This window comes from Pseudophryne corroboree, chromosome 2 (genome assembly GCF_028390025.1).
Source record: "Pseudophryne corroboree isolate aPseCor3 chromosome 2, aPseCor3.hap2, whole genome shotgun sequence".
Lineage (NCBI taxonomy): Eukaryota > Metazoa > Chordata > Amphibia > Anura > Myobatrachidae > Pseudophryne > Pseudophryne corroboree.
In genome coordinates, this window is record NC_086445.1 from 190,980,573 (window position 1) to 191,005,365 (window position 24,793).

The following is a 24,793-nucleotide window of genomic DNA, read 5'->3' on the forward strand; positions in this document are numbered from 1 at the left end:
CTGAATTACCCCCTATATACATTTGTTGTATCTATTTGCATTCTCTGTATATCTCAATGTGTGCACAATGTTTTGCTGATTATTTCACAATTTAAATGTATATAATTGGGATATCTGTAATGCTTACTTAGAACTAAGTACTGCTGTTTTGTTCTGGTGGATGGGAGAAACATCCAGTTTTACACCAATAAACTTACATTTTAATAAAATTATGATTTACAAACAGTGCCCCAACAAAAACAGTCTTCTTTTTATCTCTCTCTCCCTACACATGTAACATCAAGTCATGTTGAGGCACATAGGAGGCGGATGTAACTATGGCTCCTGAGGGGCGCCCACACGACCTCTCCTCATAGTCTTGATGCACCTTCCCTCCAGGCCCCTGGATCCTGGCTCTCCATCACCTGACTACATGTCTGCACCCAGCAGCGTCGCTGTAATCTGCTGCTGCCTGTAAGAGGAACCGTGCCAATTACAAGGGAAAACAAGATGACTTTGTTTACAATATACTTTTTCACTTTAGTAGTCCTTGAGTGTTGTCCCTTTTCTCTGTATACAATATGTATTATGATGCAATTCACCCCAGCCCATCTAGTGGCCTCATGCAGCTCCCGTCAGAGAGATGGTGGTGGTGGGATTTGCAGGGCAGGGGGCGCTAGACTGAAGCTTTGCCTAGGGTACAGAGAGTTCTTGCATCGGCCCTGGGCATAGTTGTTTTTCACCAACTTTTCCCCCTGGAAAGTTGTGTGACATTCTAATACCCCCATCTTATCAAGGCTTATGCCTTGAACGACACCACCCATGACCCTGGCTGAGAATTAGTTCTTTAGGTATCAACAGTGCTGATGAGAAATCTTTGGGCCCCTCGTATTAGCATCACGGACATATGCCTAACAATACAGTTATGAATACTGGGGCATTCTTCACATGCTCTTTATGCTAACTACTATTAAGGGGGCATGATCATACAATGTTCTCCTCTGATCCCCTCTTCAGGGTACAGTAAATGACCAGTAGCTGCAGTGGATCCTACAAGGAATTAAGGTTCAAAGAGGGTTGAAATTACCTAAAGGATAAAAAAAAATGGGCAGACTAGATGGGCCAAGTGGTTCTTATCTGCCGTCAAATTCTATGTTTCTATGTTTACTTATGCAAGGCTTAAGGCCCATATAGACGGGCCGATATGGGAGAGATGTGTGCTGAGCGAACCGCTCAGCACACATCTCTCCCGCCGCTCAGCACAGCGCGATCTGTGCTGAGCGTGCGGGGGGATGCATGCAGGCCAATCTAGCACCAGCGATAGCGATGCACAGGGCTGCGCATCGCTATCGCTGTAGGGGGTACAAACAGAGCGATAATGCTCAAATTCTAAGCTTAGAATATCGCTCCGTGAGTACCCCCCTTTACTCTTTAGTTGGGGTAACCTATTAGATGCTGTAGCTCCTATCACTGACCTCTCAGACATTGCTAAGAAAGGGTCACTGGCTTACAGCACTGCATCATTCACCCAATGTAAACAAATATAAAATCCTAATTCAGCAAGGTAGTCACTTCTGTGCCCTTTAACGGAAAAATAATTCTACCCAACATTGAAAGCACTTTGTTGCCTGATGCCTAATTACATCCTTTGCTTAATCATTTTAGTACACTTTCATATTTCACGCTGTAGATTAGCTTTTCATCAAACTTAACTTGCAAGATCTCACTTAGCATGTGGAACTAATCTTGTGTTCCACAGAATGATGAGGAATTTCATTTAGAAACATAGCCCTTACTGTAGTTAGTTAACGGCAGGTAATACATTAAAAACGTTGCAAGAAGGAGATGGCAAAAGATAGTAATGAAATTAACACTGATTATTTTCAGTTTCCTTATAGTGATTAATCTTGTACTGAACTTACATTGTTACACTGGGCCTGATCCATAGTTGTACACTATGCCAATGTTTTCATAACTGAGCGATTATCGGTGGTATGTGCATGTGTCACTGCCGCAATGTGCACCTGCAGAGGGGCGCCGACAGCTCTGCAGGGCCCAGGTACAGGGAGGAGATATGGACAATGCAGGGGAGGTGTGCCAAACCTTTTCTTTAGAAAATACAAAAAATTCTATGTTACGCGGCAGCATGCGCCACACAGGCATAGGCATGCGCAGACGCTGTCACGGGGGTGCCGCTCCGGACTTCCCCCCTCCGCCGGGAATCAGACTACCTCCTTCACCCCTTGCTCTGTGACATAAAACTGCTCACCTGGGCCGCCCTGGTGAGCAGTCTATATCCTGGGCGGGGAGGGGGAGAGTTGACCATAATGCGGGGAAGTCCGGAACGGCATCCCCGTGTCGGCGTCTGCACACACCTATGCACATAGGGGGGGGCATCTCAGTTGTGTCCACCATTCTGAGTGACTTACTCAGGGAGTAAGCTGCTATCGTTAAAGTTCCAGTAACCTCTCTGCATGTAACCTGCCCTTCTTCACAGTTAATTTTCCAAATGTTCATTCACTCACTTTAGTATGTAAGCTCTCATGGACAGGGCATGCTATTCTCTTGCTCCATACATGCCCCTTGTGCTACTTGTCTATTGTCCCCAGATACTGCATGCTCACCCAAACCTTGTGTACAGGCTCAATAAGTGTCAATTATCTACCCCCCATTTGTCTAGCCCATAGCAAGATTAAGGGGGGCTGTAGGGCATACTGTACCCCGGGCTCCCTTTGTCAGGGACCACCTCCCTGGTCAGATCACACTGACATCTCTAGCTTCCCTCCTATGCAACAGCAGAACCAGGAAACCAGAACGCAAGCAGGATAGTATGCAGTGCAGGCAGAGACACAGGAGTATCAGGTTTCATCAGCTATCAACTGAACTTTCCGACCAGAGGAGAGATAGGAGAGTGGAGAGAGCTGTAAATGACACAGGGATCCCAGCTTCTCTTCTTCCCCGCCTGGGTGTCTGTCGTCCTGTGTAACCTGTTATCAAATGAGGGTCTAGAGAGAGACACACATATAAAGAGTGCTCCTGAGTCATGTCCCAGTGTGTAAGCAGTACAGAGGCTGCTGCTATTCTTGCATGTGACAAAATAAATTACAGATATTATTTTTCCATGTGTATTTTCAGGTTAAGGGGGTAATTCCAAGTTGATCGCAGCAGGAATTCTGTTAGCAACTGGGCAAAACCATGTGCACTGCAGGGGAGGCAGATATAACATGTGCAGAGAGAGTTAGATTTGGGTGGGGTGTGTTCAATCTGAAATCTAAATTGCAGTGTAAAAATAAAGCAGCCAGTATTTACCCTGCACAGAAATAAAATAACCCACCCAAATCTAACTCTCTCTGCAAATGTTATATCTGCCTCCCCTGCAGTGCACATGGTTTTGCCCAACTGCTAAAAAATTTCCTGCTGCGATCAACTTGGAATTACCCCCTAAGTTGTCTTTGTTCCACTACAACCAACCAGCCCCGTTCTAGCCACATAACACCCATCCTCTACTCCCTTCACTGGCTGCCTGTACGATGGCGAATCATCTTCAAGATTGGCTTACTGAGTTTCAAAGCATTACATGACCAAGGCCCAAGGTACCTGAAACAGCTTCTGACCCCATACTGCCCCACTCGATTACTGCGATCTGTAGATGAAGGACTTTTAGCAGTACCTAGAATCTACCGTAATTCATCTGGGGGTCGAGCTTTTAGTCATGCGGCTCCGACTCTATGGAACTCACTTCCCCGCACAGTGCGAGAGGCCCCAACTATAGAATCCTTCAAAAGTAGACTCAAGACTTTTCTGTTTACTCAAGCATTCCCATAATTGTCCCTTTTAGTATCTTCATGCTTCTGTATTTTATGAAAATGTACTTCATTATTTTCTGTACTATATTATGCTATGTATCTGTTAAGCGCCTTGAGTCCTATGGGAGAAAGAGCGCTATATAAATAAAATTATTATTATTATTATTACAAGAAAATTAGAATAGTTGTCTTTCAATTAGGTGATGCTACAAAGAGTACCGAGGCATTATTAAACTATTAGCTTAAATTAGAGATATGACGGTTCAGATTTACCCGGATCCCAAAACGGCATCTTATTGGCTCTTGGATGTCACACGTTTTGGTTAGCCAATAAGAAAAATTCAGATAAAACCGAACTCGCATTAATTCTGGCATTAAAAACAAAGTAAATCTGAACCTGCACATATCTAGTTTAAATCTAATATACACCATTGGTTTAAATTTAATATACACAATCCATACATTTTAACATCACCCATTCCAGGAGGGACAAAATGCTCTCTACCTGGATTTCCTTCTTAAGTTAGATTGCAATCACCTGTGTTGAAACACCTTTCTTATCAATTAAATAGTTTGACACTGGTGACAGTAGCGGTTCTTGCCACGGGCAAGCAGGCTTTTTGCCCAGGGCGCCGCTGTCCCCAGGACACCACGTCTTGGCAAGAGCTGCTACTGATCCCCGTTCCCTTCTCCCCGGCTGCAGCAGGCGCCGTAGACTGTGTGGGCGCCCGCTGCAGCCAGCTCCACTGACAGACACTAGAGGTCATAATTGACCTCTAGTGTCAGTGCGGCGCTGCTATGGGAGAGACGTCATGACTGCATAGGTGCACAAACTGACTCCAAGCATGCCAGCAAGCAAAAGTAAGTTTTATTTAAAGAAAAAAAAGTTACTAGCATTGCTAAAGTGGGGCATATGTGTAAGGTGCATTACTGGGTGGAATTATGTGTATTATGGGCATTACTGTGGGGCATTATGCAGGGTTTAACTGGCCCACGGGGGCACAGGGTAACCCCCTGGTGGGCCCCACTGCCTGAGTTTTGCTGGGTCAGATGCAGAACTAGCGGCGGTGCTAGAGGGCACCAGACAAAATTTTGCCTAGGGCATCAAATTGGCTAGGGCCGCCTCTGAGCACGATCAAATATGAATAGGCTACTCAAGCCCGGTTTTTATCTTGTGACCCTTTATAGAGCTTATCAGACCCACCACATATTTATTTTATGTCATCAGATCCCACTGCGTGCCCCTTTTATGCCGTCAGATTCCTCCACATTCCTATTTTGTGTCAATCTCCTGCTGCTGGGTGGTCACGGATGCTGGCACAAACCCTCTCCTCGAGAGTATCACTGATCACAGGGCACCCCTGGCCAGGGGCGTAGCCAGGACTTTGTGGGTCCCATAGCAACATTTTGAAGGGTCCCCCGTCCCAATGCTTCTAGAGAGACACTTCTCTGCAGAAGTTGTTAATTTTGTGTCCTATAATAGTGCACTAGGTCATTTTCTGAACCATAGTAGAGCCTTATTTAATGTTATGCCCCATAGTAGTGCCCTAGTTTCTTTTATGAATCGCAGTAGTGCTTAAGTTCACCCTGTGTCACATTTCAGAGCTGCCAGTACACATTATGCCGCACAGTACCCCCAATTCACATTATGATATATAGTGCGCCCATTCATATTGTGCCTCATTACAGTGCCCCGGTTCATATTATATAACATTAAAATGCCCTCCAGTTCATTTTATACCACACTACAATGAGCAGGTCCAGGGGCATACCTAGATATATTGCAGGCCCCAAGGAAAAAGTCTGAAAGGTCCCCCACGTACCACCCAATGGCAAAATATTTATATAACACCTGTAACATTCATAGGGAACGTGGGCCCCTCTCAGCTCTGGACCCCATAGCAGCTGCACTGCCTGCACCTATGGTAGCTACGCCCTTGCCACTGGCATCGCATATCTGATTAGCATCGTTACCATGACTCGCGATCAGTGATAGTACATCCCGCCCATTGGAGCTGAAGGTCTCACACAGATATTGGAAGAGCTGAGAACACGGCTGCTTGTAAGGACCCAAACATACACAAAGAAGATAAATTAGGGTCAATACATAATGTTCTGTGACAGCTACCCCCATTGACCCAAACACATTAACTTACCTTATGCATGTCATCTTCTGAGCCATCCACCTCCAGTCCTGCCTGCTTCCATTCTGATGCCAGACAGCCCCTTCAGTCCTCTACAGTGCTCCCTCTTCCATCTGATCCTGGTGCAGCGCGTCTTTAAGCGCCTGGAACATCCACTGATCTCACCAATCCAGTTAATGCACTTAGGTTACCGCCCAGTTTGTCCTGCACCAGCATAGGCGCCAATTAGATGCCGATTTTCAGCTGGGGGTGTGGCTAACATTGAAATAACATGTACCATATACCAGCAGCTTAGTGTTTAGGCAAATTAAAACAGTAACTAATCCTCTGCACAATAGCATACTTCTCTGATATACAGGGTGGTCTATAAATGTGAAAACACACTTATAAAAAGGAAATGAGCAAGGAAATATGAATTCAGTGTCTACACATATGATATGGGTGTGGTATTCTACGTGTGGACCACCCTGTATACACACACAATAACGTAAAATGTACAATTCTACCATCTTAGGTCCAAACCTATCTACCCTTATGAAACACTTGACAACATTCATGTGGAATAAATGAATTCCATCAGTTATAATGTCATTTATTCTGTGCTTGAAGGAAAATATATGATTCTGTTGATACATCTAGGGGAGGTGGTGAGTCAGAGTATAGACCACATCTGGCAATCAGAAGGGGTTAAACCAGAGTACAGCTGCATAAACCTATAGGAATTTCGTCTGAACTGTAGGTGCAATGCTATTTGTACACTGTTATAGAGCTGCATTCATGTTTGCTGTGAGAGAAGAGGGGGATTTTAGCAATGATGACTGCTTGTCATCTGACAGCATAGGGTGCCTGACCTGCAGTTACTGTAGCATTCTCCACATAGCTTCAGTAATACACCTAAATCCACATGCTGCAGAAAATGCCTCTTGAGCTCAATGTAATTTATCCCACACCACACACACAGCTGCATGTGGATAAAGCAGATGACCTACCAGTGACAGTGCAATTATAGTCATACTTGTCTACTCTCCCTGAATGTCAGGGAGTTTTCCTGAAATAGTGGTGATCTCCCTGATTCTATGAAGAGTCTATTAATCTCCCTGAGGCCTGGTGGGTGCAACATGGTGATGATGTCATCACTCCACATGTCATGGAGGATAGACTGGGAAGAAGAATAAGAAGGATATGTGCTACAAGCAGGGCTGTAATTGCGGTGGTGTGGCCAGTGCCATCATACAGAGCACAGATACCCTGTGGATGTTTCCGGCCACCACCACCGCAATCTGTAAGTGGATTGGAAATTACCCCTGCTGCTTAGGGCTAGCTGAAATTTATGATATAAATATATATATATATATATATATATATATATCTGCTGGGCACACCGCTACTAGAATATATTGCAGCGGGGGAAGGCAATAACTGTCCTTCTGCGTTTCATCTCCTGCAGTGTCTGAAGGGAGTGACGGAGAATGAGTTGCAGCAGGAGCCATTCAGCAATGAGTTGTAGCAGGAGCCATTCTAGGACCATTGGTGGTAGGGACAGGCGGTTCTTGAGACACAGACTGGAGTGCCCTCAGCCAAAAGATTAGCATTGGCCAGGGGATGAGTGCCCTACTACTACTAGTATGTGTATAATGTGTAAAGGGCACTACGACTGTGGACATATTATGTAAGGGGCACTATTGCTGTGGGAATAATGTGTAATGGGCACTAATATTATGAGCATAATGTACAAGGGACACTACTACTGTGTTGCATAATGTGCAGGGGGCACTTATACTTTGGTGCAATGTGCATAGGGCACTACTACTGTGTGGCTTAATGTGCAAGGGGCACTACTACTGTAAGGTACTGCTACTGGGTGGCATAATTTGAATTGGGGGTACTATTGTGTAGCCATGCCCCATCCCCATGAGTCCATGCCCCCTTTTTGGGCACATGTGAGGTCCTATTTAAAATATGGATGGGGGGGCACCTATGCTCTTCTTGGCACAGGGCACCTAAATGTCTAGTTGTCTAGCTAGTCTGGCTACAAGAAAATGTCCACCACCCTTCAGCATGTTGATGACTATATGGAAATGTGTATGAACAGGGCCGTAACTAGGGTGTTGCGACATGTGCCACCGCACAGGGCACCACAAGGTAGGGGGCGCTGTTATGCCGCACCTGTCAATTTTCTTTTTTACTCAATCTCACTTGCAACTTCCTCCTCTTTAATCCCCAGCATCACTTGGCTTCCTCCATCTCCCCCTCAAGTCCTTTATTCAAGACACATATTTCAAAATACAGTTCCCCTACAGAAGCAAAGAGCTATATGAGTAAGATGTCTAACTGCACTATGGAAGATCTTGGGTCTGAATCCTGGGTATGACAGTATTTTGAAATGTGTGCTTTACATAAGGGAGGACGCGACTGAAGGTCCTGGGCACGACTGCTAAGATATGTGTAATTTAAAATAAAGGATAATGGGGCAGAAGTATTAAGCCTGGAGAAGTGATAAAGCAGTGAGTAAGGTGATAACGAACCAGCCAATCAGCTCCTGTCATTTTTCAAACCTGTGATGATTGACTGGTGCATTATCACATTAAACTTATCACTGCTTTATAACTTCTCGAGGCTTAATACATATGTCCCAATGTAACTAAATGACATTCTTGGGAATGTTCTGTAAGTTTAGGTGTTGTATAAGTGTGTGTGCGCGCACATGTGTGTGTGTTTTTTTATGTATGTATGTATGTGTATATATATATATATATATATACACAGTATGTGTGTGTGTGTGTGTGTGTGTGTGTGTGTGTGTGTGTGTGTGTGTGTGTAAACGCACACACACACATTATATATATTATATATGTTACAGCCTTATTCCAGTCTGGAATAAATTAATTCCCCCCCCCCCCCCCCTCAAAATACTACACACAATACCCCATAATGACAACGTGAACCAAGTTTTTTTTTTTAGATTTTTCCAAATTTATTAAAAATAGAAATCTAAGAAATCACATGTACATAAGTATTCACAGCCTTTGCCATGAAGCTCAAAATTGAGCTCAGGTGCATCCTGTTTCCACTGATCATCCTTGAGATGTTCCTACAGCTTAATTGGAGTCCACCTGTGGTAAATTCAGTTGATTGGACAAGATTTGGAAAGGCACACACCTGTCTATATAAGGTCCCACACTTGACAGTGTATGTCTGAGCACATACCAAGCATGAAGTCAAAGGAATTGTCTGTAGACCTCCGAGACAGGATTGTCTTGAGGCACAAATCTGGGGAAGGGTACAGAAAAATATCTGCTGCTTTGAAGGTCCCAATGAGCACAGTGGCCTCCATCCGTAAATGGAAGAAGTTTGGAACCACCAGGACTCTTTCTAGAGCTGGCTGGCCATCTTAACTGAGCGATTGGGGGAGGGTGGTCAGGGAGGTGACCAAGAACCTGATGGTCACTCTGTCAGAGCCACAGCATTCCTTTATGGAGAGAGGAGAACCTTCCTGAAGGACAGCCATCTCTGCAGCAGTGTGTGTGTGTGTGTGTGTGTGTGTGTGTGTGTGTGTGTGTGTGTGTGTGTGTGTGTGTGTGTGTGTGTGTGTGTGTGTGTGTGTGTGTGTGTGTGTATAAAACACTTGGCATTTGGTCTACATATTAAGGGATACAAGGCTGACTTTGGTCTACATATTAAGGGATACAAGGCTGACATAGGCAGGGTGTAGAAATCAAAGTGTAAAATATAAGTGTTTTTCAGCCTATACTTAGTCTGTACTTAAACTGTACGAAAACTGGAAGGAAACATCAAGCAGCTACAACAACCACAAATTAACTTTTTTTGCAACTTCTAATGTATGGGTATATTACTCTGCAACCCTCACTTTGTGATCACTATGCAAACAATCTTTGCTTAGAGTAAAAGTTACTATCATGATTTGCATGCAATTATAATACTTGCACTTCAAATTTTACTTATTAATCCATACTCCATGTAGGTCTATATGGTTGTTTGCCTAGTCCAATACAGTATAATCTATCGCCTTTCATCAACATCACATTTTTCTCATTGGTAGCCAGTATTAATTAGCCATAGTTATCATCACATGCAATCTAGGTTCAGCTGTGCTGGTCAATGTGCATCAACATTAATAAGGTATTTGTAAAATGTACAGCTGAACAACACCAGTAATCAAGTATTTGAATGTTCAACTCAAAAACTTGCACATACATTCTTGCTCTAGCCCCAATACCTTCTTTCACAAACACACCATGCACCTCAAATTGTTGTACTTTATTGCACTCCATGGTATTCTCTCCAAAGTAAATACATTATCCACTGTCCCTGCAACCGACCCCTCTGTACACATTGCTGCCTCAGTTATTCACACACCTCTTATTAACACTCATGAGCTTTTTACTCATCTTTGTACTTTGACAATAACATCCATAACTGGACACCATAAAAATCATTCACAAACCTCATACAACTATATCTACTTCTCTCTCTTACTGCTATTAGCTGGTGACATTTCACCTAATCCAGGCCCCAAACACCTGCCCCACTCACATTCACCTGATTCACAGCAATATAGAAACACAGCTAACCTCATAAACATCACGTCTCGCATCACCCTCCACATCACTAAAATGTGGCTTATGGAATGCACGCTCTGTTTGTAACAAACTAACATCTGTTCATGACCTCCTTATATCTAACAACTTCAACCTGCTGGCTATTACAGAAACATGGCTCACACAAGCAGACACGGCCTCCCCTGCGGCACTGTCACACGGTGGTCTCCACTTCACACACACCCCCAGGCCTGGTAACAGTAAAGGAGGTGGAGTTGGATTATTACTATCCCAATCTTTCGCATACACAGTTCTACAACAGGTTCCATCACTCACATTTACATCATTTGAAGTGCATTCTATCAGAATTTACACTCCTTTTACTCTGCGTGTTGCAGCAATCTATCGCCCACCTGGGCATCCCAAACAATATCTAGATGATTTTTCTGCCTGGCTCCCTCACTTCTTATCCTCTGATATCTCCACCATTATCATGGGAGAATTCAATATTGCTATTAATAGTATAAAATCTGCTGCTCATGCCTCCAATCTACTCTCTCTAACCTCCTCTCTCGGCCTCTCCCAATGGACTGACTCCGCTACTCATCAGGAGGGCCACTGCCTTGATCTAGTATTCACCAGACTATGCTCCGTTTCTGAACTCACTAACACTCCTTTCCCTCTCTCATATCACTACCTTATCACCTGTATGCTCTCCTCTAATACTTCAAACTCAGTGCCACTGACATCCTCCAATCCTCCTCAAACCCGCAGAAATATTAATGCAATTAATCTTCAAGAACTTTCCATCTCGCTGCAACAACTGCTTTTACCTTTTTCTGCATTCACTTCTCCTGAGATGGCTGTATCACACCTGAACCAGACTCTAGAGATAGCCCTTGACGAAGTGGCTCTAGCTACCAATCACACTCCACGTAGTCCTAGATGTCAACCGTGGCACTCTAAAGTAGCAAGACACCTACAAAAACTGTCACGTAAAGTTGAACACCAGTGGCGTAAATCTCGTATTCCAAGTGACTTCCTCACATATAAGACTGTCTACCACTCTTATTGTAATGCTCTGGACACTGCCAAACAAACATATTTCCAAACGCTCATCTCTGCTCAAGCCTCTAACTCCAAATGACTTTTTAATACATTTAAATCACTTCTCAACCCTCCTTCACCCAACCCGCCAGCCACTATCAAGGCACAAGATCTTGCTTCCTACTTCAAGGACAAGATTGAGAAGATCCAAGCTGAAAAGGTATGCTGTTCCTCAACCAGTGACCTACTCAATTCCTTACCTGAACCCTCTGGCACTTTCTCTTCATTTGATCCCACAAATGAAGATGAAGTATCAACACTCTTCTCATCCTGATACTCTACTACCTCTCCTCTTGATCCTATACCCTCACAAATAAGTAAAACTCTGCCTCCTGTGCTCATTCCAACCTTAACTAACATCTGTAATCTCTCTCTCTCTCTACTGGTATCTTTCCTTCACTTTTCAAGCATGCAGTGATTACTCCCATTCTAAAAAAAACTAAATTCTGACCCTAACTCTCTATCAAACTACCGTTCCATCTCTCAGCTCCCATGTCTCTCCAAGCTACTTGAGAAACTTGCCTACACTCGCCTCACACACTTTCTTAACTTATATAACTTATTGGACCCACATCAATCAGGCTTTCGCTCCCAACACTCCACAGAGACAGCACTGACTAAAGTAGTGAATGATCAGGTCACTGCGAAGTCTAAAGGCCATTACTCACTACTTATTCTTCTAGATCTCTCTGCTGCTTTTGACACTGTTGACAACTGTCTTCTCATACAAAAACTGCAATCCCTAGGTCTTCAGGGCACAGCCCTCTCTTGGTTCCTATCCTACCTATCTATCTAATCGCTCTTTCAGTGTCCGTTTCTCTAAATCCACCTCCTCTTCGCTACCTCTTTCAGTATCGCAGGGCTCAGTCTTAGGTCCTCTGCTTTTCTCAATCTATACCTCATCTCTTGGGAAACTAATCAGCTCTTTTGGATTTCAGTATCATCTGTACGCAGAGGATACTCAAATCTACCTATCCTCCCCTGATTTGTCTCTTTTTGTATTGGGCCGGGTCACTGAATGCCTCTCTGCCATTTCATCTTGGATGTCATCTCGCCACTTCAAACTTAATATTTCCAAAACAGAGTTAATTATATTTCCACTGGCCAATAGCAGTTACCAATCTGATATTTCTATCTCTGTTGAGAACTCTACAATCAGCCCTACACGACAAGCTCGTTGCCTAGGTGTCATACTTGACTCAGAATTGTCCTTTGCTCCCCACATTCAATCTGTCTCAAAATCATGTTACATGCATCTAATAAACATATCCAAAATACGATCATATCTTATACAAGACACTGCTAAAACCCTAATCCATGCTCTCATTATCTCCCGCATTGATTATTGCAATAGTCTTCTTACTGGTCTTACTAAGAAGAGACTCTCACCATTACAATCCATTCTGAATGCAGCTGCGAGGCTAATATTCCTGGTTAGACGTTCATCGTCTGCAGACCCACTTTGTCAGTCCTTCCATTGGCTACCGGTATTTTACCGTATTCATTATAAAATACTGTTACTTACACACAAGGCTATTAACCATACTACACCAACATACATCTCTTCACTTATCTCAAAATATCTCCAAACCCGGCCCCTTCGCTCTTCACAAGATCTACATCTCTCATCCACACTCATTACTTGCTCCCATGCACGATTACAGGACTTTCTTCAGGCTGCACCCACTCTGTGGAATGACCTTCCACGTACAATAAGACTCTCCTCTAGTCTTCAAACCTTCAAGCGTTCCCTGAAAACTCACCTATTCAGACAAGCTTATCAAATTCCAGAACCGCTCACATTACCTTCATAGCTCTCCTATCCAATTATAGCCTCACAGTACAGTCCACACATCCCCAACATATTTTCTTTCTTCACTCTCCTTTCCCCTGAACCAGGTTCATCACTGTTGTGATGTGATATCATACAGCCCACAAAGAACCTTTACAATCTGGTGAACAACTATGAAATAGATAGGCATTGATACACAAGGACAGGTGCTATTTCCCCATAGATTGTAAGCTTGCGAGCAGGGCCCTCCTCCCTCTATGACTGTTTGTTTTTACCCAGTTTTGTCTTCTAATTGTGTCCAGTTGTAAAGCGCAACGGAATTTGCTGAGCTATATAAGAAACTGTTAATAAATAATAGTGATGTGCACCTGAAATTTTTCGGGTTTTGTGTTTTGGTTTTGGGTTCGGTTCCGTGGCCGTGTTTTGGGTTCGAACGCGTTTTGGCAAAACCTCACCGAATTTTTTTTGTCGGATTCGGGTGTGTTTTGGATTCGGGTGTTTTTTTCAAAAAACCCTAAAAAACAGCTTAAATCATAGAATTTGGGGGTCATTTTGATCCCATAGTATTATTAACCTCAATAACCATAATTTCCACTAATTTTCAGTCTATTCTGAACACCTCACACCTCACAATATTATTTTTAGTCCTAAAATTTGCACCAAGGTCGCTGGATGGCTAAGCTAAGCGACACAAGTGGCCGACACAAACACCTGGCCCATCTAGGAGTGGCACTGCAGTGTCAGGCAGGATGGCACTTCAAAAAAATAGTCCCCAAACAGCACATGATGCAAAGAAAAAAAGAGGCGCACCAAGGTCGCTGTGTGACTAAGCTAAGCAACACAAGTGGCCGACACAAACACCTGGCCAATCTAGGAGTGGCACTGCAGTGTCAGACAGGATGGCACTTAAAAAAATAGTCCCCAAACAGCACATGATGCAAAGAAAAAAAGAGCTGCACCAAAGTCGTTGTGTGACTAAGCTAAGCGACCCAAGTGGCCGACACAAACAGCTGGCCCATCTAGGAGTGGCACTGCAGTGTCACGCAGGATGGCCCTTCCAAAAAATACTCCCCAAACAGCGCATGACGCAAAGAAAAAAAGAGGCGCAATGAGGTAGCTGTGACGACTAAGCTAAGCGACCCTAGTGGCCGACACAAAGACCTGGCCCATCTAGGAGTGGCACTGCAGTGTCAGGCAGGATGGCACTTAAAAAAATAGTCCCCAAACAGTACATGATGCAAAGAAAAAAAGAGCTGCACCAAAGTCGTTGTGTGACTAAGCTAAGCGACCCAAGTGGCCGACACAAACACCTGGCCCATCTAGGAGTGGCACTGCAGTGTCACGCAGGATGGCCCTTCCAAAAAATACTCCCCAAACAGCACATGACGCAAAGAAAAAAAGAGGCGCAATGAGGTAGCTGTGTGACGACTAAGCTAAGCGACCCTAGTGGCCAACACAAACACCTGGCCCATCTAGGAGTGGCACTGCAGTGTCAGGCAGGATGGCACTTAAAAAAATGACGCGAAGAAAAAAAGAGGCGCAAGCTCTTCCCGTCCAGTGTTGGGAAGGTCAGGCATCGCAACCGACACAATTGGACTCTCCTTTGGGATTTGTGATTTCGAAGAACGCACAGTTCTTTGCTGTGCTTTTGCCGCAAGTCTTTTCTTTTTTCTAGCGAGAGGATGAGTGCTTCCATCCTCATGTGAAGCTGAACCACTAGCCATGAACATAGGCCAGGGCCTCAGCCGTTCCTTGCCACTCCGTGTCGTAAATGGCATATTGGCAAGTTTACGCTTCTCCTCAGACGCTTTTAATTTTGATTTTTGGGTAATTTTTTTACTGATCTTTTGTGTTTTGGATTTTACATGCTCTGTACTATGACATTGGGCATCGGCCTTGGCAGACGACGTTGATTGCATTTCATTGTCTCGGCCATGACTAGTGGCAGCAGCTTCAGCACGAGGTGGAAGTGGATCTTGATCTTTCCCTATTTTTTTAACCTCCACATTTTTGTTCTCCATATTTTAATGCGCACAACTAAAAGCCACCACAGGTATACAATGTAGATGGATGGATAGTAAGTATAGTATTATATTACTTATGGAGGACGAGTGCACTGACGACACAGAGGTAGGTACAGCCGTGGCCTACCGTACTACTTATATATATAATATACTGTATATAACGGACCTGGTGGACACTGTCAGCAGACTGCTAAACTAGTATGAAGAAAAAAAAAACACCACAGGTAGGTATACAATACAATGTAGATGGATGGATAGTAAGTATAGTATTATATTACTTATGGACGATGAGTGCACTGACGACACAGAGGTAGGTACAGCCGTGGCCTACCGTACTGCTTATTTATATAATATACTGTATATAACGGACCTGGTGGACACTGTCAGCAGACTGCTAAACTAGTATGAAGAAAAAAAAACCCACCACAGGTGTCACAACTGAGGGCCTGAGCTGACGGGAGGCAGCCTCAGTTGTAGGGGCTGAGGTATAGTGGAACCTGGGAGGTTGTATCAGACCCCTAGACATGTAAGTAACATGTAACAGAATTGCCCGAAGGCGTGACCACGACAACCAGGATAAAAGTCAATGATGTTTATTTATGACAAAACTCCGTAACACAGCAGTAGTAAAAAGAAAACATAAAAATCAGCAGAGAATAAATACAGTTCCTGGGTACTACAGGGTGGCAAGGGCCACAGGGCTCTGGTAGTGTGAGATAGTTCTTATAATCTTCTAGTTGGAAAGTCCTTACCAGGCCCGACTGTAGCAATGGAGATAGCCCAGGATCGTACCAGCTGGTGTTCCAGGAAAAGCTGGGCTGCTGTGGATAAAACGGCTGCTGTGGGTACTGGCTGGAACCAGACTGATGTTGGCACGGAGTGGGTACTGGCTGGAACCAGTCAAATAATAAATGTAGCTTGAGAACGATGAAATATGAAGTGATGTTTGGAGATTGAGAGCGGTGAAATTATAATGCCGGTGATAAATGATAATATGCAGAAAAGGGTACCGGCACTTTAAGAAGAGCTGACCTCTGCTGGAAGCTGGATGCTGAAAGCAGGTGGTTCTGTAGCTGGAAGCAGATGAATCCAATGAGGATAGGAGAGTCAGGCTACACCGCAGGTGGAATGCTGGTGCGGGTCTCTTTAGTGGAGGTTTGGAGATAGGAACTGGAACCTGGAAAACAACCACAGGAGAGAGACAAACTGGAACTAGGTTTGACAACCAAAGCACTGACGCCTTCCTTGCTCAGGCACAGCATATTTATACCTGCAGCAAGGAAGGCATTGGCTAGGCAATTATGCAGATTAGCAATACAGACAGCAGATTGGTGGAAATGATCAGATGACAAAATCCAAGATGGCTGCGCCCATGCAGACACTTGGAGGGAAGTTTGGTTTGTAATCCATGTGAGAATTGAAACAGCAATGGCGGCGCCGGCCACAGGAGACAGGAGACGCCAGACTGATGATTGCACATCTAAACCACGCGGGCACAGCGGAGGCCGCGGCTGACGTAATCGCCACTCTGACACTCTGCATGCAGGAACTCAGGGACAGCGGCGGAGGCCGCGGGGAACGCAATTCCAGATGTAACTTGGCGCCGCGGTGACCGCGTCTCAGAGTGACAGGAGAGGAGGCAGGAATGTGGACATCAGTGTAACGGATGGGATCCGGTCCTGGAATGCTGAGCCAGCCTCAGGAGGCATCTGAAGGGTAAGTAATGGCGTCCAGATACCCGGATCGTGACAGCACCCCCCCCCCCCTTTAGGAGTGGCCCCAGGACACTTCTTTGGCTTTTGAGGAAACTTGGAATGGAATCTCCGGACCAAGGCAGGAGCATGGACATCAGAAGCATTGGTCCATGAGCGTTCCTCAGGGCCGTAACCCTTCCAGTCAATAAGATACTGTAGTTGACCGTAACGGTGACGTGAGTCCAGGATCTTGGCCACTTCATACTCAACGCCTCGTTGAGTTTGGACTTTCGGAGTTGGAGGAAGTGAGGAATGAAACCGATTCAGGATCAGCGGTTTCAACAGGGAAACATGGAATGTCCTGGGTATTTTTAAGAAGGGAGGCAACTGGAGTCTGTAAGCAACAGGATTGATGACTTGTTCAATTTTAAAAAGACCGATGTAGCGAGGTGCAAACTTCATACTGGGAACTCTTAACCTCAAATTCTTCGTGGATAACCATACCCGATCACCCACCTTGAGAACAGGAACTGCTCTACGCTTCTTATCCGCAAACTTCTTGTACCTGAACGATGCCTTGAGCAGAGCTGATCGTACACTCTTCCAGTTATTTGCAAACTGATGCAAGGTGATATCCACTGCTGGAACAGAAGTTGCTGGAAGCGGTTGGAACTCAGGGACTTTAGGGTGGAATCCAAAGTTAGTGAAGAATGGTGTTGAAGAAGATGAGGAATGATACTGGTTGTTATGACAGAACTCGGCCCAGGGAAGTAATTGAACCCAGTCATCTTGAGAGGAAGACACATAGATGCGGAGGAAGGCCTCCAAGTCCTGATTCACCCTCTCAGTTTGACCATTGGTCTGAGGATGGTAAGCCGTGGAAAACTTTAGCTTGACTTGGAGGACTTGACATAAACTTCGCCAGAATTTGGCTGTGAATTGAACTCCTCGATCTGAGATAATTTCTTCAGGAAGACCGTGGAGTCGGAAGATCTCTTGTATGAATACTTGAGCCAACTTGGAAGCTGACGGAAGACCGGTGAGAGGAATGAAGTGCGCCATCTTGGTGAACCGGTCAACTACCACCCAGATGGTATTGAACTTGTTGCACATGGGTAAGTCTGTAATGAAATCCATCGACAAATGGGTCCATGGTCGACGGGGAACGGATAGTGGAACCAGTTGCCCCGCAGGCGACTGGCGGGAGACTTTATGTTGGGCACACTTTGGGCAAGATGCAATAAACTCCATGACGTCCTTTCTCAGAGTTGGCCACCAATAGGACCTAGAGATAAACTCCAGGGTTTTTTGGATACCTGTATGTCCGGCAAAACGGGAAGCATGGGCCCAATGCATGAGCTTCTTCCTTAGCATCGGCTTCACAAAACTTTTCCCTGGTGGGGGCGTAGAGTCCATCCCTACCGTGGAGAATGCCAACGGATTTATAATAGGATGCTTGTCTGAAGACTCTGACTCATTTTCTTGCTCCCATGAGCGGGAAAGGGCATCGGCCTTGCGATTCTGAGAGCCCGGACAGAACTGGAGCTTAAAGTCGAACCTGGAAAAGAAAAGTGCCCATCTGGCCTGACGAGGATTGAGACATTGTGCGCCTTTCAGATATAAAAGATTCTTGTGGTCTGTAAGTATGGTGATTGAATGAGAAGCTCCCTCCAACAGATACCTCCACTCTTTTAGAGCGAGCTTGATGGCTAGCAACTCCTGGTCGCCAATGGCATAGTTGCGCTCAGCTGGGGAGAACTTCCGGGAAAAGAAACTGCAAGGGTGTAAATGACCATCTTTAGCCCTCTGAGATAACACTGCTCCTACTCCAACGGAGGAGGCATCCACCTCTAAGATGAAAGGGGAGTCGATGTCGGGCTGTTTCAGAACTGGTGCTGAGATGAACCGTTGTTTTAAAAGATGAAAAGCTTGCGTAGCTTCTTCAGACCACTTGGACGGGTTAGCACCCTTCTTAGTTAAAGCAGTGATAGGCGCCACAATGGTGGAAAAGTCTCGTATAAACTTTCTGTAATAATTGGCGAACCCTAAGAACCTCTGGACCCCTTTGAGGGTTAAGGGTATCGGCCAATTCTGGATTGCTTGTAGTTTCTCAGGATCCATCTCTAGTCCGGAACCGGACACAATGTAACCTAGAAACGGAATGGACTTGACTTCAAAGACGCATTTCTCTAATTTGCAATAGAGATGATTGACACGGAGACGGGACAGAACCTCTTTTACCCAAAAACGATATTCCTCTAAATTGTTAGCAAAAATGAGGATATCATCTAGATAGACCACGACATGACGGTATAAAATGTCTCTGAAGATCTCATTGACAAAATGCTGGAAGACAGCTGGAGCATTGCTCAATCCGAAGGGCATGACGAGGTACTCATAATGTCCGTCACGGGTGTTAAAGGCGGTCTTCCACTCGTCACCCTCACGGATCCGGATGAGATTGTATGCACCTCTCAAGTCCAGCTTTGTGAAGATGGTAGCTCCGCTAACTCTATCAAAGAGCTCAGTAATCAGGGGTAAAGGATAGCGGTTCTTGATGGTAATGTCGTTCAAACCTCTGTAGTCGATGCACGGCCGCAGACCACCATCTTTCTTTTTTACAAAAAAGAAGCCTGCGCCGGCTGGAGAAGAAGAAGGTCGAATGAACCCCTTTGCTAGGTTCTCTTTAATGTATTCCTCCATAGAATGCGTCTCAGGCAGAGACAACGGATAAGTTCGGCCTCGAGGTGGAACCTTCCCTGGAACGAGATCAATCGGGCAGTCCCATTCTCTATGAGGAGGAAGGATATCAGCAGAAGCTTTACTGAACACATCCGTGAAATCTTGATATGGAGGAGGTGGAACATCAGACGACCTGGGGGAGGAAGAACAGACAGGCAATACTTTAAACAAACATGTCTCAGCACAGGAGGAACCCCATGCCAGAATTTGCGTAGTCGTCCAATCAATTGTAGGATTGTGAAGACGGAGCCATGGAAGGCCCAGGACCACAGGATGTGTGGCTCTTGGAATCACTAAAAAAGAAATAAGTTCGGAATGGAGAACTCCCACTCTCAGACGAACTGGTAGAGTCCTTAGAGAAATAACTGTATCAAAAATCTTGCTGCCATCCACGGCAGTTAAGGAGATGGATGAAGGAAGTCTTTCGGTGGGTAGGGACCACCGTTTAACATAGGCTTCGGTAATAAAGTTCCCAGCTGCTCCGGAATCAAGGAGGGCAATGACGTTCCGATAACGTTGAGCAACTTGAAGCGAGACTGGGAGATTACAATCATGAGGAGATGGAGAGGAGATCATTACTCCTAGCCGGCCCTCTCCTTGGCGAGCTAGGATTTGGAGTTTCCCGGACGTTTGGGACAGGCATTAATGGTGTGAGACGGAGCTGCACAATAAAGACAGAGAGACTCGGAGAGACGTCTTCGGCGCTCAGCAGGAGTTAAACGGGAACGGCCAATTTGCATGGGCTCATCTTTAGATGGTGACAGTTGGCGAGGAGGAGGAGCAGAAGATTTTGGAGCAGATGATCTTCCACGCTCAGTTGCTCTCTCTCTGAAACGTAAATCAACTTTCGTGCAGAGTGAGATTAGCTCATCTAACTTGGAAGGTAAGTCTCTGGTAGCTAACTCATCTTTAATACGCTCAGATAAGCCATGCCAGAATGCAGCATACAGGGCCTCGTCGTTCCATGCCAGTTCGGATGCCAGGATCTGGAACTGTATAAGATATTGTCCTACAGTACATGATCCCTGGCGTAAACGGAGAATCTCAGATGAAGCTGAAGTTACCCGGCCTGGCTCGTCGAAGATACGCCTGAATGTTGACACGAATGCAGTATAGGAGGATAGCAGGGTGTCGGACCTCTCCCATAACGGTGATGCCCAATCAAGGGCTGAGCCACTGAGAAGAGAGATAATGTAGGCAATTTTTGTACGGTCACTGGGAAAATTGCCAGGTTGTAGCTCAAACTGAATCTCACACTGGTTGAGAAATCCCCTGCAGAGTCTTGGAGATCCGTCAAATTTTGCTGGCGTTGGAAGATGAAGACGTGGAGCAGTAATGGGTAAGGTGGGTGGGGTTATAGCTGGAGTCACTGTGGTTGACGCACCGGACGCGTCTGATCCACGGAGGATTGTCTGAATCCCATCCAGCCGAGAAGAGAGATCCTGGAGACAGCGGATGATGTGGCCCTGTGCAGCCTCCTGATGTTCAAGTCGGGCTGCCAGTTCTTGCATCGGCCTGGCCGCTTGATCCTGGTCTCCGGCTGGATTCATCTGGTCAGTGCTTACTGTCACAACTGAGGGCCTGAGCTGACGGGAGGCAGCCTCAGTTGTAGGGGCTGAGGTATAGTGGAACCTGGGAGGTTGTATCAGACCCCTAGACATGTAAGTAACATGTAACAGAATTGCCCGAAGGCGTGACCACGACAACCAGGATAAAAGTCAATGATGTTTATTTATGACAAAACTCCGTAACACAGCAGTAGTAAAAAGAAAACATAAAAATCAGCAGAGAATAAATACAGTTCCTGGGTACTACAGGGTGGCAAGGGCCACAGGGCTCTGGTAGTGTGAGATAGTTCTTATAATCTTCTAGTTGGAAAGTCCTTACCAGGCCCGACTGTAGCAATGGAGATAGCCCAGGATCGTACCAGCTGGTGTTCCAGGAAAAGCTGGGCTGCTGTGGATAAAACGGCTGCTGTGGGTACTGGCTGGAACCAGACTGATGTTGGCACGGAGTGGGTACTGGCTGGAACCAGTCAAATAATAAATGTAGCTTGAGAACGATGAAATATGAAGTGATGTTTGGAGATTGAGAGCGGTGAAATTATAATGCCGGTGATAAATGATAATATGCAGAAAAGGGTACCGGCACTTTAAGAAGAGCTGACCTCTGCTGGAAGCTGGATGCTGAAAGCAGGTGGTTCTGTAGCTGGAAGCAGATGAATCCAATGAGGATAGGAGAGTCAGGCTACACCGCAGGTGGAATGCTGGTGCGGGTCTCTTTAGTGGAGGTTTGGAGATAGGAACTGGAACCTGGAAAACAACCACAGGAGAGAGACAAACTGGAACTAGGTTTGACAACCAAAGCACTGACGCCTTCCTTGCTCAGGCACAGCATATTTATACCTGCAGCAAGGAAGGCATTGGCTAGGCAATTATGCAGATTAGCAATACAGACAGCAGATTGGTGGAAATGATCAGATGACAAAATCCAAGATGGCTGCGCCCATGCAGACACTTGGAGGGAAGTTTGGTTTGTAATCCATGTGAGAATTGAAACAGCAATGGCGGCGCCGGCCACAGGAGACAGGAGACGCCAGACTGATGATTGCACATCTAAACCACGCGGGCACAGCGGAGGCCGCGGCTGACGTAATCGCCACTCTGACACTCTGCATGCAGGAACTCAGGGACAGCGGCGGAGGCCGCGGGGAACGCCATTCCAGATGTAACATGGCGCCGCGGTGACCACGTCTCAGAGTGACAGGAGAGGAGGCAGGAATGTGGACATCAGTGTAACGGATGGGATCCGGTCCTGGAACGCTGAGCCAGCCTCAGGAGGCATCTGAAGGGTAAGTAATGGCGTCCAGATACCCGGATCGTGACAACAGGTAGGTATACAATACAATGTAGATGGATGGATAGTAAGTATAGTATTATATTACTTATGGAGGACGAGTGCACTGACGACACAGAGGTAGGTACAGCCGTGGCCTACCGTACTGCTTATATATATATAATATACTGTATATAACGGACCTGGTGGACACTGTCAGCAGACTGCTAAACTAGTATGAAGAAAAAAAAACCCACCACAGGTAGGTATACAATACAATGTAGATGGATGGATAGTAAGTATAGTATTATATTACTTATGGAGGACGAGTGCACTGACGACACAGAGGTAGGTACAGCCGTGGCCTACCGTACAGCTTATATATATAATATACTGTATATAACGGACCTGGTGGACACTGTCAGCAGACTGCTAAACTAGTATGAAGAAGAAAAAAAAACACCACAGGTAGGTATACAATACAATGTAGATGGATGGATAGTAAGTATAGTATTATATTACTTATGGACGACGAGTGCACTGACGACACAGAGGTAGGTACAGCCGTGGCCTACCGTACTGCTTATATATATAATATACTGTATATAACGGACCTGGTGGACACTGTCAGCAGACTGCTAAACTAGTATGAAGGAAAAAAAAACCACCACAGGTAGGTATACAATACAATGTAGATGGATGGATAGTAAGTATAGTATTATATTACTTATGGACGACGAGTGCACTGACGACACAGAGTTAGGTACAGCCGTGGCCTACCGTACTGCTTATATATATAATATACTGTATATAACGGACCTGGTGGACACTGTCAGCAGACTGCTAAACTAGTATGAAGAAAAAAAAAACCACCACAGGTAGGTATACAATACAATGTAGATGGATGGATAGTAAGTATAGTATTATATTACTTATGGACGACGAGTGCACTGACGACACAGAGGTAGGTACAGCCGTGGCCTACCGTACTGCTTATATATATAATATACTGTATATAACGGACCTGGTGGACACTGTCAGCAGACTGCTAAACTAGTATGAAGAAGAAAAAAAAACACCACAGGTAGGTATACAATACAATGTAGATGGATGGATAGTAAGTATAGTATTATATTACTTATGGACGACGAGTGCACTGACGACACAGAGGTAGGTACAGCCGTGGCCTACCGTACTGCTTATATATATAATATACTGTATATAACGGACCTGGTGGACACTGTCAGCAGACTGCTAAACTAGTATGAAGAAGAAAAAAAAAGCCACCACAGGAGTGTTTTTCAGGCAGACAAACGTATACTGGACTGGTGGTCACTGTCAGCAAAACTGTGCACTGTACTCCTGCTATAACTGCTCCCCAGTCCCCACAATTAGGCAGTGTGAGCAGTGCACTCAGCACAGATATATCATGCAGCAGTGCAGCACACTGAGTGAGCACAGATATGGTGGAGCGTTTTTTTTAAGGCAGAGAAACAAAGGATTAAACTAACTCACTGGTGGTAAACCCTGGACTGTACTCCCTAACAGCTGCTCCCCGTCCCCAATCCTCCCCACATAACTAAGTCACTCAGTTTACTCTGTTCTTTTCTAATATAACGGAGAGGACGCCAGCCACGTCCTCTCCCTATCAATCTCAATGCACGTGTGAAAATGGCGGCGACGCGCGGCTCCTTATATAGAATCCGAATCTCGCGAGAATCCAACAGCGGGATGATGACGTTCGCGCTCGGGTTAACCGAGCAAGGCGGGAGGATCCGAGTCGCTCGGACCCGTGTAAAAAAAAGGTAAAGTTCGGGCGGGTCGGATCCAGAGGATCCGAACCCGCTCATCACTAATAAATAATAATAATAATATTATATATATATATATATATATAGCAAACAAACAAAGCCGGCACTCCAACAATGTGTGTCTTTACTTGCTCCGGTGCCCTCCCTCAGTCAGCACGACTGTATGTAGCAAAGGGTCATGGCGGCACTCAGGAGACTTGCTGAGTGCCGCCATGACCTTTTGCTATATATATATATATATATATATATATATATACATATATATATACACACACACACACACACACAGTGCATCTGGAA

At 45.2% G+C, this 24,793-nt stretch overlaps 1 long non-coding RNA gene across 1 annotated transcript in view; it reads right to left on the reverse strand.

Annotated features, from left to right (window-relative positions):
- Positions 1-222: 222 nt before the first annotated feature.
- LOC135050634 (uncharacterized) overlaps positions 223-24,793 on the reverse strand; it is a 109,635-nt gene continuing 85,064 nt past the window's right edge. The window contains exon 5 of the long non-coding RNA XR_010241706.1: positions 223-451. This is a non-coding gene — a long non-coding RNA (uncharacterized LOC135050634). The remainder of the gene's footprint in view (positions 452-24,793) is intronic.